The sequence below is a fragment of the Centruroides vittatus genome, unplaced genomic scaffold (genome assembly GCF_030686945.1).
Source record: "Centruroides vittatus isolate TY-2023 unplaced genomic scaffold, ASM3068694v2 contig_19, whole genome shotgun sequence".
Lineage (NCBI taxonomy): Eukaryota > Metazoa > Arthropoda > Arachnida > Scorpiones > Buthidae > Centruroides > Centruroides vittatus.
Window position 1 is genome coordinate 2,500,002 of NW_027121169.1, and position 18,344 is coordinate 2,518,345.

Sequence of the window (18,344 nt, forward strand, 5' to 3'; positions counted from 1 at the left end):
TTTTTAAAAAATCGATTCCTCCAAAATACCCACAAAAAAATTCAAATTTATTTTTGAATTTTATTCAAAGAATTTCATTGGCTAAACGAAACTCAAAGGGTCAAAGGGGGAGTTTATAATTATAAATAATTGTTAAGAAGGGGGATACGCAAGCGGGTTAAATGACCTTTCACCTATTTTATTTGCTTCCATCGTTTGATCACTTCAGTCAATATCTAAACCAGAATTTCACCTTTGATATTTAAGGGGATCGGTTGGTGCGCGTGCCTCGCCGAAACACCAGAAAGAGACGACATTCGACAACACACACATACATACAACACGCGCTCTTTCCCTCTTCCAACAATTACTTCAACGTCTTTTCTTACCTCGTTTTTGGATTCGTTACGCTCTCATCGAATGGTAAGTCTCCTTTCTTGAATTTTGAATTTTTGAATTTTTCTTCTCCCCCTCCCGGTTTGTTTGTTTTAAATTTTTTAATTCGTGAAGGGATTTTTTTTTTACCTTATTTTTTTCTTAATTTTATATAAATTATAAATGGTTCAAGTTTAAATGTGATCGATTTTTTGGGGTTTTTTTTTAAATGAAAACGTGTGAAATTTGTCAATATTTTTACGTTAAAACGTGTAAAATTTGCTAGTGTTTTTTGACGTAAACGTGTAAAATGTCACGCTTTTTTCACATTAAAATGAGTGAAATTTCTTCAGTTTTTTTAAAATGTGAAATTTATCAGTCATTTTAGGTAAAATCGTGTGAAATTTGTAAAGGTTTTCAATGAATTTTGTCGAGTTTTTTAGATTAAAATATGCCAAATTTTTGATAAAAAAATACGTAAAGTTTTCCAGTTTTCTTCTCCTAGAATTAAATGCGTAAAATTCGCCAATTCTTTATAGGTACAGTACAAGCGTATGAAATTCTTGAATTTTTTGAATCAAAATATGTGAAATTTCCTCGGTGTTTTTAGATTAAACGGACGAAATTCTCTTGTTTTTTTTTTTTAATAAAAATCTGCCAAATTTTGTTTTAGGTAAGCAAAACGTGCGAAATTCTCGAATTTCTTAATAAAGATGTGCGACATTTTTTGGTGTTTTTAGATTAATCGACTGTTTTTTACTGGAATATGTAAACAGTAAATACACAATTTCCTGAAAATTATGTATTTATTACTTTCACCTGTGCTTCTACAGCAATAAAATGAGATGCAGGAAAAGATATGCTACCACATAACTAAGCTTATAACAGTTATATTGCTACTGATAATAGTGCGATGATACTACTACACGACTACTGTTTTTTTACATTATTTTATTGATTGGATATAAAAATTATAATTAATTTAATTTAAATTGAACATAAAAGTACTTTATAGAAAACTTCATTCATTCATAATATCATAGTCCCACGTTTCTGTAGTTCAATAGGTCTATGTTTCCGTAGTTCATAGTTCTGTAGTTCCATAGTTGCACAGTTCTACAGTTTAACAGGCTTACATTTCCATAGTTCTGTAGTATTATAATTCAATATGGCGACTTTTCCATACTCCTGTAGTTCCATAATTGTACAGACCTACAGTTCTATAAATGTTTGAATTCATTGTTCTATCATCTTGTTCCTTCAGGGAAAATCTCACTATCTGGCTCATCTTTAATGTATTTTTCTTGTGATGTTACATACACTAGCATTTTCTTCCTTACGCTTTCCATATTTTTCACCTGTTGCTTTATAATACAAATGTTTTCTATCTTTTAGATTCTACAACATTTGTCCCCCTCCTTGTGTCTTATATATTTTCTCTGTTGTTTCTCAATTGCATATTCGTTTCCTTGTTTCTTACGGCATATTTATTCAATTGCTTCTCAATACGTATTCGTTTTCAAGTTTCACTGTTGATGCGTACTTCTGTATCCGTCTTCTAAGATTGTTTCTTGTATCAAAAACATGTTTCCTCGCTTCCATATTCTCTATTTGTGCTACAGCTATGCTCGAAAATGAAGGAAACTTATATAAAATGAACAGGTACGACTGTTCCTACGGAGGGATGATGAAGACAGGGTATCTGTTTCTGTATAGACCTATATGCTACTATAACAGTAATTTTTCTTAGAAAGCTCATAGTTACCTTGCAGTTTTTTAATTTTATATTACCAGTTTTAGACTTAATAGTGTAATTTAATACAAAGAAAATGCATAAAAAACAAAAGATTTATAATTTAAAGACGGTTTTATAATTTATTTTCCTGTTTAAGCTGCGTAAACTGGAGCAAAGTCGTCAATAACATACACATTATGAACTACAGTCAGACTTTCTAAAGATAAATTATACTGTTTACTGTTATTTCAGTACATAGTTCTGTATAAATTATACTGTAATTTTGTGTTGTAGTATAATTTATTATTTTAGAATTCCTGTTTTCTTGTTGCATTGAATGCTGCGAGTGACCAATAAACGTGTTGAAATGAAAATAACAAGGAAGTAAACGATAGAAATTTTGTACAGTAGAAAAAGATACAACTTTTGAAATTCTTTCAATAGTTTCTGTTAATTTTTGTACAAATATAAAGAAAAAACACAAAAACTAAGTAAACAAGTCGGAGATATCAAATGTTAGCATCTTCTGTTTCATCCAACATTTCTTTTATTTCTATTTAACTATTTATTCTTCATTCCAATTCACTCTTTTCTTTAGGAATTCATCTCTATACAAACTGTTCACTATTGTTACTGCTTTTCTGTATCAGTCTACTACTCAAACTATTCGCCAGAGCTGTATTATACTATTCATTTTACTATTTTATCTGTATTATTCTATGGACAAAACTATTCATTTTACTGTTTTACTTTATTATTCAAATTGTTCAACAAACATTTATTTCTTAACTCCTCATATTATGCTTTACTGTATTTTTCTATCATTGAAATTATTCATTGTTTTATTGTGTTATTCTCTTACTCAAACTATTCATTAACTATTCATTAGCTAACTGCATCTTTCAAACTATTTATATTGCCTTTTTTTACTACAAATGTATAAAAACCTGTCCAAAGATGCTCACGATACTTTCACATAAATTTAACATTCAGTGCTTAAATTTATAAAATAAAAATAAAAATCCTTATCACTTTGGAAAAAATTGACATTTTTATGATTTTTTAAATGCTTTTATATAAAATTTAATTAATTTTAGCTTATTTTAAAGAGAAAAATTTAAGTTAAACTTTACTAAACTACCACGTTTTTATGCTTAACGCATTTTTTTTCAAATAAAAAATACGTTTTTATAACTTAAAATTAATAAATAATATAAAAGTAATTGAAATTATATTAAATTAAATGTATTTTTGATTAATTTGACTTAACTGTGTATTTTAATCTTGTTTTTTTAAGCTGTAAATTAACTTAATATACACGAGTCCATTCGTTAAGCATTGGTTATCCATTAGTACATTGGCTAGACGTTCTGAACGATTTTTTCTATGAATTTTCTCAAAAAAATTAATATATTTTGGATTTTTTAAAATAATTTCAATGATATTTTTGGTTTTTATTGTTCTACCTAAGAGATAAAACGTCAATTAATCGATAATTGGATGACTTTCAAGAGGCCTTCATCAATTTTTGAATGCATTCAAGAGGCCTTCGTCGATATTTAAATGCTTAAATATTATTATTTATGTATTAACGGATCAAATGATATATAAATTACTACATTTTACAGAAATTTTTATATTTTTATTATAACAAAGATTTGAGAGGGATGTTTGTACTGTACTTTTCGTACTTTCCACTGCTTAATAAAACGTATAAAACGTTTATGGTCTTTAAAATTTTTCTTCTTTCGTTCTTTCGAAATTTCAATTTTTTCCTATAAAAAGCACGTATTCGTTATTATAAAACCATTTTTTAAATTATTAATAAAAAATAACAGCACAGAGCTTGTTAACATAACAAAACCGTAAGAGAAAGCGCGGTGTTGGCTTCTCTGCAGAACTTTTTCACTATGCGGGAAAGACGTCTTTACAGGTTCTATAGGGGTCTTTGAGATTAATTAATATTTTCTATGAAAAATACTAATTACTATTAATAAAAATTGTGAATTTTGAATAAAACATTTTGTTTTTATATTTGTCAAACTATGAAACTTTCGAATAATTTAAAATAATAGTAAAAATTCCGCTTTACTTTCGTTGAAAAATAAAGGAACAGAAGTGAATATAAAAAGTTAATTCCTTAAAATCACATTATAAAATATTTAATGCTGACAAAATTGTAAACAAATGTTCGTTAGATCGTTAGAAAAATTAATTTTATACTGATAAGTTGATTAATTACAAAATTATTCATGTTTTTAGCATAACACACTAAAAACATGATTAGAAAAGAATGAATTGTAAGATTAACTGCTCTACATTCCTATTAATCAGTACAATTGTGAAGCAGGACTCATAACTAAGCATTAAACTAACATTAAAATATAAAGGGTGATCCAAAAGCGAGTTAACGGCACTTTAACAGTGATACAGATTTGTAACTAGAAAGTGTAGTTAAAGCTTTGTAAATTGTATATTAAACAACTTATGAAAGTGTAAACTATACGCAATGTAATTTACAGTGATTAACTGACCTTTGGTCCATCCTTTATTTTTCTAATTAATTTTAAATCAGTGACTGATTTCTACTGCTGTGGTTACTTATACTAAATTTAAAGCACTTTTAAATTTATTTTACAATTTAGTATCTAATACTTTAATTATTAATGAATAATTATTAACATATTAAGCAAGAAAGAGAGAAAGAGAGTTTGCTCTCTCTCTCTCTCTTTTGCTTAATATGTTAATATGTTAAAGCTGTTTTATTTGCATAACGAGTGTACTTAATTATCGGAGAATTCATTATTACAAATTCATTATTTGCAGAAAACTGTTTTTATTTTAATTTAATATATATATGATAAATTTATAAACTATATAAATTAATTCTTAATTTATATAGTTTTGTATTTGTTATTTGTAAATTAATATCTGTAAGATTTTTAGTTCGATTACTTTTTAAATTTAAATACATTTTTAGTGTGTAAAAATGCGGAGGAAAAGGATAGATTTTATCACAAAAATAATATAAAAATCTGTTGAAAATTTAAAATATGATTTTAAAATCGTATAAATGTTTCAATTTTCTCGTTTTCAATTATTATCATTTTTTTTTTTTTTTAACGAGATAAATTCGTATATTCATCATTTTATTAATGAGTATGATATAGCGCTTTGTTCGTTGATTATCTCATTATTCAATATAGAAATAATTAAATTTAGCTTCTCCTAATCATTTTATTTTGTTCAGGAAATAATTCCGATTATTTTCATATAAATTACCGTACAAATTATTTAATTTTTCTTCTTATTATTATTATGTTTTTTTTGCGTGTACAATTTTCCATATGATATTTCCTGTCTTCATAGCTTCAGCAAACAACTTTCAAGTTATTTTTCTGAATTTTTTTTTACTTTATCTTCAATTTAATTCGTAATTTTTAAAATTTTCTCATCAAAATTCATCTAAAAAACTTCTAAATTTGAAAATTTATCACTAAATTTAACCTTTGATACTTTCAACGCATTGCTAAACCAAGAAAAATTTCTTGAGTGATATTTATATGACATTTCCCCTATTTAGCATATTCAAAGCTGTAAATGCGGGTAATCATTAATTCTCTTGAGTGATATTTACACGTAGTGCTTCTATTTAAACATCTACAAAGCGTTAAATACGGATATGCATTAAATCGGGGTTAGCGTGAACAATGATAACTCAACGAAATAATTTATTTATAAATCAACTCACAAATCTAATTCTCCCTTCATTTACATTTTTGTAAAACTGATAGAATTATGCATAAAGGGGAAAATATCTAATTTCATAAATGTTAAATGCAGGAAAGAATTTAAAATGCAGAATCGAGGTTTTTCTGTAATAATTTTTTGTCTGAATCTTGATAAGAGTTTAAAATTTTATATTGTGTTTTTTAAATATTTTACTTATTTATTCTGTATTTTGACTGAATTTTGAATTTTTTAATGTGAATAAGAATGCTTCCAAGCTCATTTTGCCATTTTTTTGATGAAAATCAATCGAAAAATTATTTTAACAAATTCAAATTTCGTTTCCTGTTCGAGCATTCTGATAATTTTTGGAAATTTTTTTGTTAAAAAAGATATTTAAAAATTTTATTTTTATTTGTAAAATTACAAATTTTAAGTTAAAATTAGCGTTAAATGTGTACAATACATCCAGGTCATTTCTTTATTTTTCCTGATCCCCACTCTCTTCATAGATCTTTATTTCTTTATCTTTTCATTCCCATTCGTTTCCATTTTTTATGCTGGAAGATAAAGAGGAACAAGGAAAAACAAAGAAATGTTTATCTCTGTGTTTCCTCATCCCTCATTCTCTTCGTCTTCCCTCATCATTTTATCTCATAATTGTCCCTCATTCTCTTAATTCTTTCCCATCCTTCCATTTCTATATTTTCGTCCCTGTTAATCATCCCTGAAATCTTTTAAATTTATCCATCATTCTCTTCATCATTCTCATCATCCTCTTCATGGAAAGATAGGAATGGGATGAGAGATGAAATAATGAGAGAGGTCATTATTTCATCTCTCATCCCATTCCTATCTTTCCATTTCTTTATTTTCGTCTCTCTTCATCATCCCTCATTTCTTTCATTTTCTCTTATACTTTCATCTCTCATCTTGTATATTCCCTCACCCTTTGATTTATTATTATTTTTCCTTATCCTTCCTCATTCCTTCATCTCTTCTTTTTCAGTTGCCCTCCATCATTCCTTTATTCAAATATTTTTATCGTGCATCTTAGCGACGACTCCATTTTGTTTGTTTCAAAAATGGCGGAAGATATGATGATAATTACCTGAATTTAAATTTTATTTAACTATTTATAAATAGATGTAGAACAAAGTATAAATTATTGTTTTTTATAATTTATATCATAATCTAAAAAAATAATATAGTAAATGTCATTTGCAAATTATTAACTCGCGTGACCTTTGACACACATTTCCGTGTTAAAGGTCACACAAATTCGATTTTCTAGTTAATCATATTGTAAATTTCAAATAGAATAATCGTAAATAACAGAGACGAAAAGGAAATTTTATGAAAATTTAATTGGAATTTAATTGGAAGTTTTAAAATACAAAATTTGATGAAAAAGCGAGAACTCTGACTGTATAAATTTCATTAATTAATAAATTACCCGACAAATTTTGTGAAATTTATCAAATTTAAAATCGCAATGATATGGTAATACAGCTTTAAATTAATTCTTTGCTCCTTACCGAATACTCGGCTTCAGAATCATACTTTATGCTAACTTATTAATAAAATGTCATGCATCAAGTTCTGTGAAGAAGAATGATCATATGAATAATATTGTATAATTAACCGTAAGAATGATGATTTCCTTAACAAATTTTGATTCTATATTAGAAAATTTACTATTGGCTTTTATCCACAGATTTCCTAAAACTATAGGCCTTCGCACAGACATCCAGATTCTATGGGCTTTCTTCACAGACTTCCTAAGATCACTCCCTTTCCAACACTTGCCCCCTGTCCTCCATTACGGATAATTAAGTAAATCTCTTATGAATTTAACATTTTCTGAGAGTATTTTTAAGGATGCTCTCCGTGGATCTCCTGAAATCACGAATCTCGAGACTTATCTTCCTCTGTGAATTACCATGAGTAAATTTGTTATAAACTTTGACCTTTATTGATATCTCAATTATTGGCCCTTGCCTTATTTATTTTCCTTCTCCTGTCCTATGGACACGAATGAGTGTATTTTATTAAAGGTCAAAGAAACTTTGACCTTTAATAAAAGAAAAATTCTAAAAATTAAGTCACTTCTCTCTGAAAGAACTCGAGTTCTTACCCTTTAAACCTCAACAACTTTTAAATATGGGTATTTTAAAGAGACCAGAGGGCTCTTTATCAGAGATCGCGATGACATCCTACAGTTGATTGATTCGATAGCATTCATATTAAGGCTATGTTTGGCATTTCTACTCCTATTGTTAAGACAATAGTAGTGATTTTACGGATAAAAATTGAACAAAGTTGCAGTATATTTGAGTCTAAAGCCTTTTTTGTGTCTTGCTCTCCATAGGATTACAACGCTTGAAGAGCTTCTTGAAGGATGCTTCTGCATTTCATCTGTTTCTTAGCCTTCCTGTCTACCTCTAGATATCCAATTTCAGTAGATCTTCCTCCGCATCAATCTACTGTTTCCTAATTTAAATCAAGTTCTAGCACTTACACAAGTATTGGAACTTTCTCCAGGTTGAAAAATCAATTTTCTTGTGTTTAAAGGTGGATCAATTAAAATATTTAGATGAATGCTACAAAATCTTCAAGAAAATGTATTTAACTTAACGTTTCACTTTAAAAAATGAAGATGTAATCGAGGGTTTTTTTAGAAGTTTCGTTTATTATGATAATTAAAGTGACTATTCTCCTGTAAGAAAGGTGATTAACCGAATTAGTTGATCCAGATAACTGCGATAAAGTAATGAGAAATTATCCCAATTACAATGGGATCTCCATGTGTTCTCGCAATGTTCATTATAGAATTTCCAGATACTTTTCAAGAAAGGTAGCGAGAATATTGTTTAAAAATAGCAAAATTGAATTTAAAGTAACCCAAAATAAATAAATAAATATCAATATTATAAAAGATCAAATGCCTTTATCTCTCAACATTATTTTAATGCGAAGTATAGAAGGTTAAAGTAGGGCTGCCGCAAGAAAAAAAAAACTGCCAAGTTGGGATGCTACTATTAGAAAAAGGGCGAAAGGCATTGGGCTAACGGACTGATTGGTTTAAAACAGCCCAAATTGCGAAAAAAAGCCCAATCTGGAAACTTGGTTAATCGATTCATTCATGACAATAAGGAAGAAAAAAAACAATTAATAGTAAAAAAATGGCCAAAAATAATTTCGAATTTTGTTTAATTTAGAACTTTTAGCATGTTTTAAAATTTTAAATCAAGTATTTTGTATTAAAAACTATTGTAATAAGTTACATTTATCTTCGAGGTCCAGAGGACCTCTTCTTCGCTTCTTTCTTCTCTTTATATGTGCTTCTAATTAATTCTAATTAAGTCAGAATTACAAATTATAAATCTATCTTGCATTTGCATATTGGATTTTAGATAATTTAAAGGATTTTTAGAAGATTTCTTTAAAAAGTGACATTGCGACATGATCGTTGGCTTTCAGGAGGAATCTTTGGTACGTGTCAATGAATTAACATTATTTTATAAATTATAATGTATCGGATAGTCTTCACATGTCATAAAATATATCAAAAGTAACAAAAATATTTAAAATTTTTTTAAAGGAGTTTAATTGGAGTGATCTCATGATGGCTTTCAACGAGATTTTTTTGCTTGTATCTTTGGGATCGCACTTGGTCTTTGTTGAAGTTAAGAAGAAATTTGAATATCTAAAATAATTTAGAAGATAATAATTTTAACATTTTGCATTTATACATTAATTTATGGTTAAAAATAGTCAATAAACTCTTCAGATTTGCGAATTGCATGCAATGAATAACGCAATTGTTGCATGCAAGTTTATTTATAAGAAATGTAACTCTATAATTAGAAGGTAAACGTGATGATAAATATAGTAATTAACCTTTATCATAATATTATGAAGCTAAATATAAATCATGTTAGTTCCTCCTCTGAAATCTAGATTCAAATCTTATACTTCAAACGTGCGTAACTCGCGAAATATTTAATTTTGATTGATGAAATTTGGCGAATATGTTATACACAGTATTTTAATTATTCGCTAAAATTTTGGGTTTGATACACTTAACCATTCGCTAATTATAATAAAAACGCAAATGAAAGCATCAAATATCCTTACTCTCAGCATAAACATGAGTAATTATTACTGAACATCATGATTCGTGTGCTGAAAATTTTATTAATTTCATTATTTAATGATAAAAATTAATTAATATTTAATAAATGTCAGAATTAGAATGAGCTGTTGGTAACCATTTTGTATTATTACTGTGTTTGTATGTCAAGGCAACTTCGTACTTTCTACTTTTAAGTGGAATTTAGACATCTTAAAGACAGATTAGAATAATTAAATTTAAGAAAAATAATAAAAAATTAAATCGAAAGACTAAAATAACATTTTAATTTCCTTAAAAACGTAAATAATTTTTCATATTTATAAAAATGTATTCGCTTGCAAACGTTGTGTGTTATTTATGGACATTGTTATCATACCTTTTCTCACAAATTACGCATTCTTCTGAAGAAATAATCATTAAAAGAAATAAAAATCTCAAAATATGAAACATTAACAATAAAAAAAATACAAAAAAGTAGATAATTTTGTATGTTGAGCCATACGTTTAATGTTCAGCACTGGAAACACGCTATGCACATTGACAATTATTCGAATTTTTCACTTTGCTCGTTGCAATATTTAAATTCCTTTTGTGAATTTTACAACAATTAATTTATAAATTGTTGTTTTTGCAACTTGGAATTTGTATTTTAATTAAAATCGTGTAATTATGTCTTCCATTTAAAACAGGAAAAATAATTGCGAATTTACGTCAACTGATTAAGGAGCCATTTAGGCAGTGGACATTGGAAGTGTCCACTGCCTGAGAGAAACTTCGGCTCCTCTTGCTGAAGGATGGCATATTTCTATGTTACCACTCTGTTGTCATGCTGTTGTTGTATCTCACAGTTTGTTTATGGCATGTTTTATGTTTTGTATAAGTTATTATCCTTATCCTGATTTTCTGTATATGGACATCCTCTTATAAATGTTGTGTTGCGTGGCCTTTATATCGTTGCGATTTTTAAATGAAACAACAATTCAGTTAGTTTTTAAGTGTTTACTTGTACACAATTCCAACTTTGACTAATTTTCTTAAATCTAGAATTCGTAGCAATGATGCTTAAATAATTGTACTCTCTGTTTATTATTCATATTCACAAGTGTACTTGAAACACAGGCATGGTTAACTTACTTTTGAGAACTTGCTTTATATACAGAATTTTTATTTTCTAATGTCTCTTAGATACTTAACCTACTTCAATTAAACGATGGCTTGTTGTTTCTTAACATTATTCAGGCTCGCGAATTTAATTTTATAGATAAATCTATCCGTTTTTTCAAATAAATTCTCATGTTAGAAGCATTATTTTAGATTAACATTAATTATTTCTTGTCCTCACGTCCTTCCATTACCTTTTTGTATCATTTTTCTTAGTTTTGAGACAATACACGTGATAAATCAGTACAGAATTCAACGAGTTACATTGTTTCTTAGTTCTATATAAATGTCCCTTTTATGTTCAAAATAAACGAAAATTTATTGTAAAAATTAAAATATATTTGAATGTAATTTATTTATACGCATAAATTTTTAAAAAATCTAAGAAGTAGATTTTAGTAAATTTAAACTTAATTAAACAAAAAAATTAATTAATTTTGACGAATACTGTAACGTAATTTTGGCGCGAATTTGTCATATCTTCTTGAGCTTCAAACACGTGTAAGCTTTTTCTATATATTGTATAATGCATAATTTTAATAGATTTTATATTTTAAGCATTAGAAAAGCGTTAAAATTGTTGTTATTTCATAATTATTAGGTATAATTTAGAATATTTTATTCACGAAATTATAATTTTGACCATTTACATCATGCAAGAAACCATTTTGGTTTAATGTTACCTATGGTAGCGAACATGGCGGCTCGTCTCTGAAACTGTGGGGACGCGCGTTCTAACTTAACCTAACCTATTCTAATAAATTACCCCTATTCTAATAATTTGGTTGGCAATAATTATGGTAATTTCTTAGAATAGGTTAGGTTAGGTTAGAACGCGCGTTTCCACTGTTTCAAAGACGAGCGGCCATGTTCGCTACCATAGGTAACATTAACTGTTAATCAGTTTTAATTTGTCATTTAAGTGATTTGTGATTCATATGCTGCCACTTGATGCTCCTGCTTGCATATAATACAAAACATTAAATAATTATTATGATTTATGAATCATTAAAATTAGCAAAAATGTTCAGTAGAAACGTTGATTCATTAATTATGTTTAATGCCCTTTCATATTAAATAAAAATTCTTCCATCTCTAGAAAATTTTAATGTTACCTTTACCTGTAGATTTTACTTTATTAAATAATCAGGAAATATATTTAAATTATAATTTTAATTATATTAGCATCCAGATTTCATATTTTTTACTTTTAGAATTACTCTTTTTCTAAATTAGCTTCCTGTTCCATTGCTTTATCTGAAGTTCAAATCACTTAAGGGAATTAAAAATAATAATTATATTTTCGTGCCAAAATCTTAAATGTGAAGCAAGAAAAATTCTATTTATATACATTATTAATGGGAAGATTTCACTAAAAACTTTCAATAGTTTTTATTCTATACCTGAATGATATCACACAGGAAATTATCTGATCCTCATCAACAGATAAATGTGGATAAATTTGGTATTTTTAACAGAATTTATCAATATATAATTTACTTATATAAATGAAAGTCTAATTGTGTTTAAATTATTTAGTTCCAAAAGTGACTATGTGAATTATTCTAATGTGTTAAATGTGCAACATTACCTAAATGTGTCAACATATTTTTACATACCTAAAATACTTCTCAGATTTTTTTAATGTAGCTTATTTAACATATTACATTTTATTGAAAAAATATGGTTTTATATCATGTACAAATGCTTATTTTTTCATTTATATACATTGTTTTGAGTAAAAAAGATGTAATTTTTTGAATTGAACAACACATATTTGCTTAAACTGAACTGTTAATGCGCAAACCTTACTTTTAATAATAACAAATGCAGTTTTTTTAAACAATATTATTTTTAAATTAGTTTTTTTTTTGCTTCATTGCCTTATAGTTTGCAGTTTGCATAGATAATTTGCTTTAAAATTTGAATCTTTACATAAAAAGTCTCCATTTTATCATTGTCACTTCATTTTTTTTTAAACGAAAAATATGAACAGGCCTATGTATGCTCAAAAATCTTTAATTTTCCTGTTTTTTTTTTTCTTATGTAAGGCTACTTGGAACTAAAATGGCACCCAGCCTTTTCTTGTAAAGAAATTAGATTTTTAGAGCATTTTTACACTGTAAATTTAAACAGTTGTTCGATAAATGTGGTTAAGATATACATAAAGCGTGACAGACAGATATTTTGTTCTTTTTAAATTATGTTACGCAATATAAGCAAATATTTAATTGTCAGAATTTTATAGCTTATATAATTATAAATCAGTGTAAGATCAATATATTTTCAGATTTAGATTATTAAAATCCATCAAAGTAAATAAACTAATGCACTTGATAATAGAAATTAAGATTTTCTTTAGGTTAAAATTTAAATAATATATGAACTGATAATATCCTTGATCTATTTTCAATAAATTAACTCTTGTTTCATAGTTTATATAATGTATTTATTCAGTATTAATCAGTAATAATGATAATATATTCAATTGAACTTTGAATAAATTCGTAAATGTACTAATTAACTCTGATTTCTATAAATCATGTTATAAATCATATTAATTTATACACATTTAGAATTTTATGCCCGATTATGATCGAATTTTTCTTTTAAAAATGGTATAAATTTACTTGCAACACTTTTGTTGCCCTTTATTTTAAATGTGTTGGCGCCAACGAAACTGTAGATTGCAATTTCAATAACGTTTGCGCCAAGTAACTAATGTATTTCATAAACTCCAATTAGATATACAGACACTAAATATGAAGTTTACAAATTGCAAACTAACTGAAAGTAGTAATGCTTGGCACACTTTTTGTAAAGAAACTTCATGGTACCATCTAAAACGTCTCAGCATTCTTACAGGTCTTTCACGTGTAAGAATCTTTACAAGAATACTTCAAAATAAAACGTAACACATGGACAATCTGCTTGGGGATGCCTTTCGGGAGGACATTCTATGGGGAAACTAGCCTCTATTTAGGTGTTACAAACGTGAAGAAAATCCGAAAAACTCCCACTTGGCTAGTCCGTTGGCGAGGCGCAAACCCACGACCACTTTGTAAACCATAGTTTGATTTGATTGTTTATATGGCATTAATTAATGATAAATCAAAACTATTGACTACATCGAACTTTAATGTATAACTGATGTTCACTTGGCGTATATATCGTAGAGCTACTATTTACATAATTAGTCTTTTACCTGTATTTAAAGCTATATTCCAAGAAAACCTGCTATAAAATATAAATTTGTGCTTGGTGCGAATATTCAATTTACAAATTATATGAATGTAGTTAATAATTTATAAATCGTTAAGGGCATTAAGGAGTTTGTAAAAGTTTGCATTAACTCTTCTTAAATTTATTTTGATTGGTTGATGCGATAAATTTGCTAGTATCTTTTCTTAATGGTAATTGGAAACTGGAAACTGGAAAGTTCATTTTGTTTCAATTATTCGTGCAAGATCCAATACTAGGAACTCTCTATGGTCACGTGGAGGGCTCACGTTGTTTGTGTGCTCTAGAACAAGATCAATTTATGACGTTCTCGTGTGTTTTAACAGTTAAATTAACACATCGAATTAACACATACAATTAAATTTAAGTTAATAAAAGGATAGAAAATTCGAATCACTTAATTACTTTTGAAGTGTGATCAATCAGTTTACCAGTTTACAAATAGAAAAAGCATTGTACTTGCAAACACGCAGTCGTTCTATATTCTCTATTGTCAGCCTCGGACTGCGCTAGAAAATAAATCTTTAAACTGCGAAAACAATCTTTCAATATCAACAGATGTGAGAGGAGCATATTGGGCTTTCACTAAAAGCTCCAGTTTTCTTGACTGAAGAGACTCTGGAATTATACAGTATTTTGAATATCCGTATTTTCGCTCAGGGAGTATTTCAGTTTTTATAAAGCAAATTCATCCAAGACTGGTTTTTGTCATATTTAAAAATCCTGTATTGCTTTTCAGTAAACAGACCGCTTTCTTCGAGCTTAGAAACTGAACTGCATAGGAACTTGAATGAGCAATGTGGAATCCTTTAACACGACTTGTTTTTTCAAGACTCCTGAGTATTATTGCAGCCGCTAAAGACATTTCGTCAAGTTTATCAATGAGTACTCTCGTGGATGAGAAATTATTGCCGTACAAACAAGCCACTTGAATCCATGTGTGTCCGCCTGGTTATTACAGTGTTTTGGGAGTGGCAAGACAGTTATCGCTTTATATAGACATATGGCATATTTAAGCAAAGCCTTTTTCATTTCCGAAATTAAATCGCTGCTTCACATAATATCTGGCCTGTTGCCTTAACAAAGCAACAGACATTTCTCATATTCGGATACATTCAGCTTTATATTTGAGCATGTACTTAACATATATGGTGCTTGGTCAGTTACAAGTAACCAAAATTTTTCGTAGGGAATGGCAGAGTTGGAAGGGAATGGCAGAGGAGTGGCAAGGTATGGAAAAGTTCTAAAATTTGGCGTGTGCCAAATTTTAGAACTTTTCCATACCCTACGAATTCCAGAACTGTTATGAAGACTTTCATAACAGTTCTAGAATTTGTCTTTTATATTCGTAAACTCTTAACAGCATGCGTTGTTCGGGTTTTCCTGTTATAGGGTCGTCGAGAATGTTTAGAACGTACCTTTTTAGTACATCCAAAATGAAAAAGACTGGGTCATTTCCTAATATTTCCTGTATTTATTTTTATTTATTTTTTTAAGTTGCTTCTTCATAAACAGACTGCACATAGATTTTCCCTTAGAGTGATTTGATCAAGAATTGAGTGCTTGTTATACTTTTCTAGGAAGTTTTTGAATGCAGAGTGATATACCTTGTTAAGAGCAATCTCTGGCCGTAATAAAGCTGTAGCCAGTTTACTTGAAAATTCATTCTTTCTTCTTCCATTATCCTTTGCAAAATTTAATGATGCCGAAATAAAACTCTGTCCTTCTTGCTGTCGTGTCACCAATACATTCCTTTCTCATGTTCACAAACAATGGAATCGTCCTTATTATTTTACATCAGAGGAAGGTATTTAAATATAAAAATATTTTTAAAAACGTATTAATTGAAAATTTTACGTTCATAAACAGATAGAAAAACGCAAAAAGGAGGAAATCATCAAAAAGTGTTCTGTGGTAAAAAGAGGAAAGGGTGTACTAATACCCCTTCCAAATGATTGTAAACTTATTAAAGAACCAACCGGTGATATTTTGAAACAGTCTCTGCACAAATAACGAAATGAGGATCACCTCAACTTCCCACCTTTCGAAATTAGATTGATGGTTACGGCAACCCAACACGAGCGGTCACTCAAGTGTGGGAGAAAGTAACTGTGAAAACTTTCTGTGAAAAACTAATCCCATGTGAAGAAAAGTCGGAAAACTTCACGTGACCACCTAGTTGTCAGGTGCAAACCCACGCCCACCAGTCTTCATAGTGTCACTCTGTACTCACTTATCAGCCAAGTACTGTATATCTTTGTATTCAACTTACAGTAAGTTATTCGAGTATGTAATTGATATTGTGTTAAGATCTGAGACATGCTATCTGTAAAGGTCGCTTTTAGCGTCCTGAGTCGAAAAGCCACGCGACAGAGATAATTAGTCCCACCTGGAGCTGGGGCCATAAACGGCCGGAAGGATCAAAGGAGTAGCGTCTCCGCTTAAGGGTCAATGTGTTGGCCACGTGCCGGCCGGCTTGGAAAAAAAATGTAAATAAAGGGCGGACGCAAATGTAAGCTACGTCGGCGGGAAATAGGGCGGACGTCTTTGGAAGCTCTAAAAAAAAAAAAAAAAAGGGAAGGAACTGATTGGTCGCAGGGCATCGCAGCAGGATCCCTTAAATTGGAAGGGTGGCGGAGAAACGAGGAGAAAGGGCGAGAGACCGGATACGTGGTGATCTCTGACACTAGGTAAGCCTTTGAGGTGTATAGAGAGAGCGTTCTCCTCTGGGAAAGTCCTCCGGAAAAAGGTTTAGTGCAGAGACGGACGGCCACGCGGTTGAGCCATCTCCGGAAAAGCGACTTGAGTTTCCCGGACAGACAAGCCGACGTGCGATATCACAGCTTTGTTACATTAGCGTATGTAATATCGTTGAACATTGTACATCTTGTAAATATTTGTATTGTAAATAAACTGTATATAACTACTTGTTGAGTGTGGAAGTGTAGCTTTCCTCGAACCATCTAACGGACATTCTCGAGTCGTAAAGAACAACTCGAGACGGAACATTCGTAAAGATCGTGACGGATAGTAAGGATCTTCACTCTATCTTTTATACAGTGTATGCTCTTCGACATATTTTGCACTGCATGTTGAAAAAATACAAAAATAAGAATTCTGATAAACAACAATTCATTTTTGTTTTTATTCAATTTTTAACTCAAATTTGTACAGTACTTTTTCATTCTAATTTTCTTATTTTTACAATCAGAAGTAATATTCGCTTCCAGTTACGCTGGGAGTAGGTGAAAGGTCGTGCGTTAAATCTGTTGTTTAGGATTTTGTGGTTTTTACCTATTCTCTACGAGGAGTTTTTTCATTTGTAATTAATTTTCTTTAGTTTTTCTTAATCTATGTCAATTTTTAAAGATTTTTTCCACTTTAATAATGATGAATTCAAATTAATTATCGAATACGCGATGAGCGAAACGGATTTTTGAAGTTTTTTTTAAATAAAAAATAAACTAAACATTATTATCTTTAAATTTTTATATATTGTTTAATTTATAATGTTATGGGTTTTCTCCTTTAAGATTTTTTTTACGAATTTAAAGCATATAATCGCGAAGATAAACAATTCTGCAGTACCCTTTCTCATTCAAAATGGTGGCGGAATGGTATATATGTACAGTATATATATAAATAGTAATACAAATTATACTATTTTAGTAATTATTTTGTAAATATCTTTTCTTTTCCGCAATTTTTTTATTATTATAAATTAACCTGTTGTTTCGGAATTGATCTATATATAGTTTTCTTTCCAAACTGGACCTTACCAAATAATAACTTAAATTCTTGTGTGACGAAATGTTCAAATCTTTATTCTTGACGTTTATAGAATAAGAGATGTACTCTATGATTTATTTAACCAATAAACAAAAACAGAATTTCATTAAAATTCTTGTACACGTTGTCTAACGATATAAAACACATCACGAAGCACGATGTGTGCAGAGAACCCGCATTATAGGGGCAAGACACGAA

General features: G+C 29.0%; 1 protein-coding gene across 2 annotated transcripts in view; it reads left to right on the forward strand.

Moving 5' to 3' along the window:
* Positions 1–302: 302 nt before the first annotated feature.
* The window catches only part of LOC136970131 (protein retinal degeneration B-like), a 121,862-nt gene continuing 103,820 nt past the window's right edge, over positions 303–18,344 (forward strand). The window contains exon 1 of one of the 2 annotated variants that reach the window (XM_067264523.1): positions 303–402. The gene's annotated coding sequence lies outside the window, so the exon portion shown is untranslated. Of the gene's footprint in view, positions 403–11,593; positions 11,619–18,344 lie in introns of those variants that run through there. The other variant, XM_067264524.1, reaches the window with a different exon arrangement.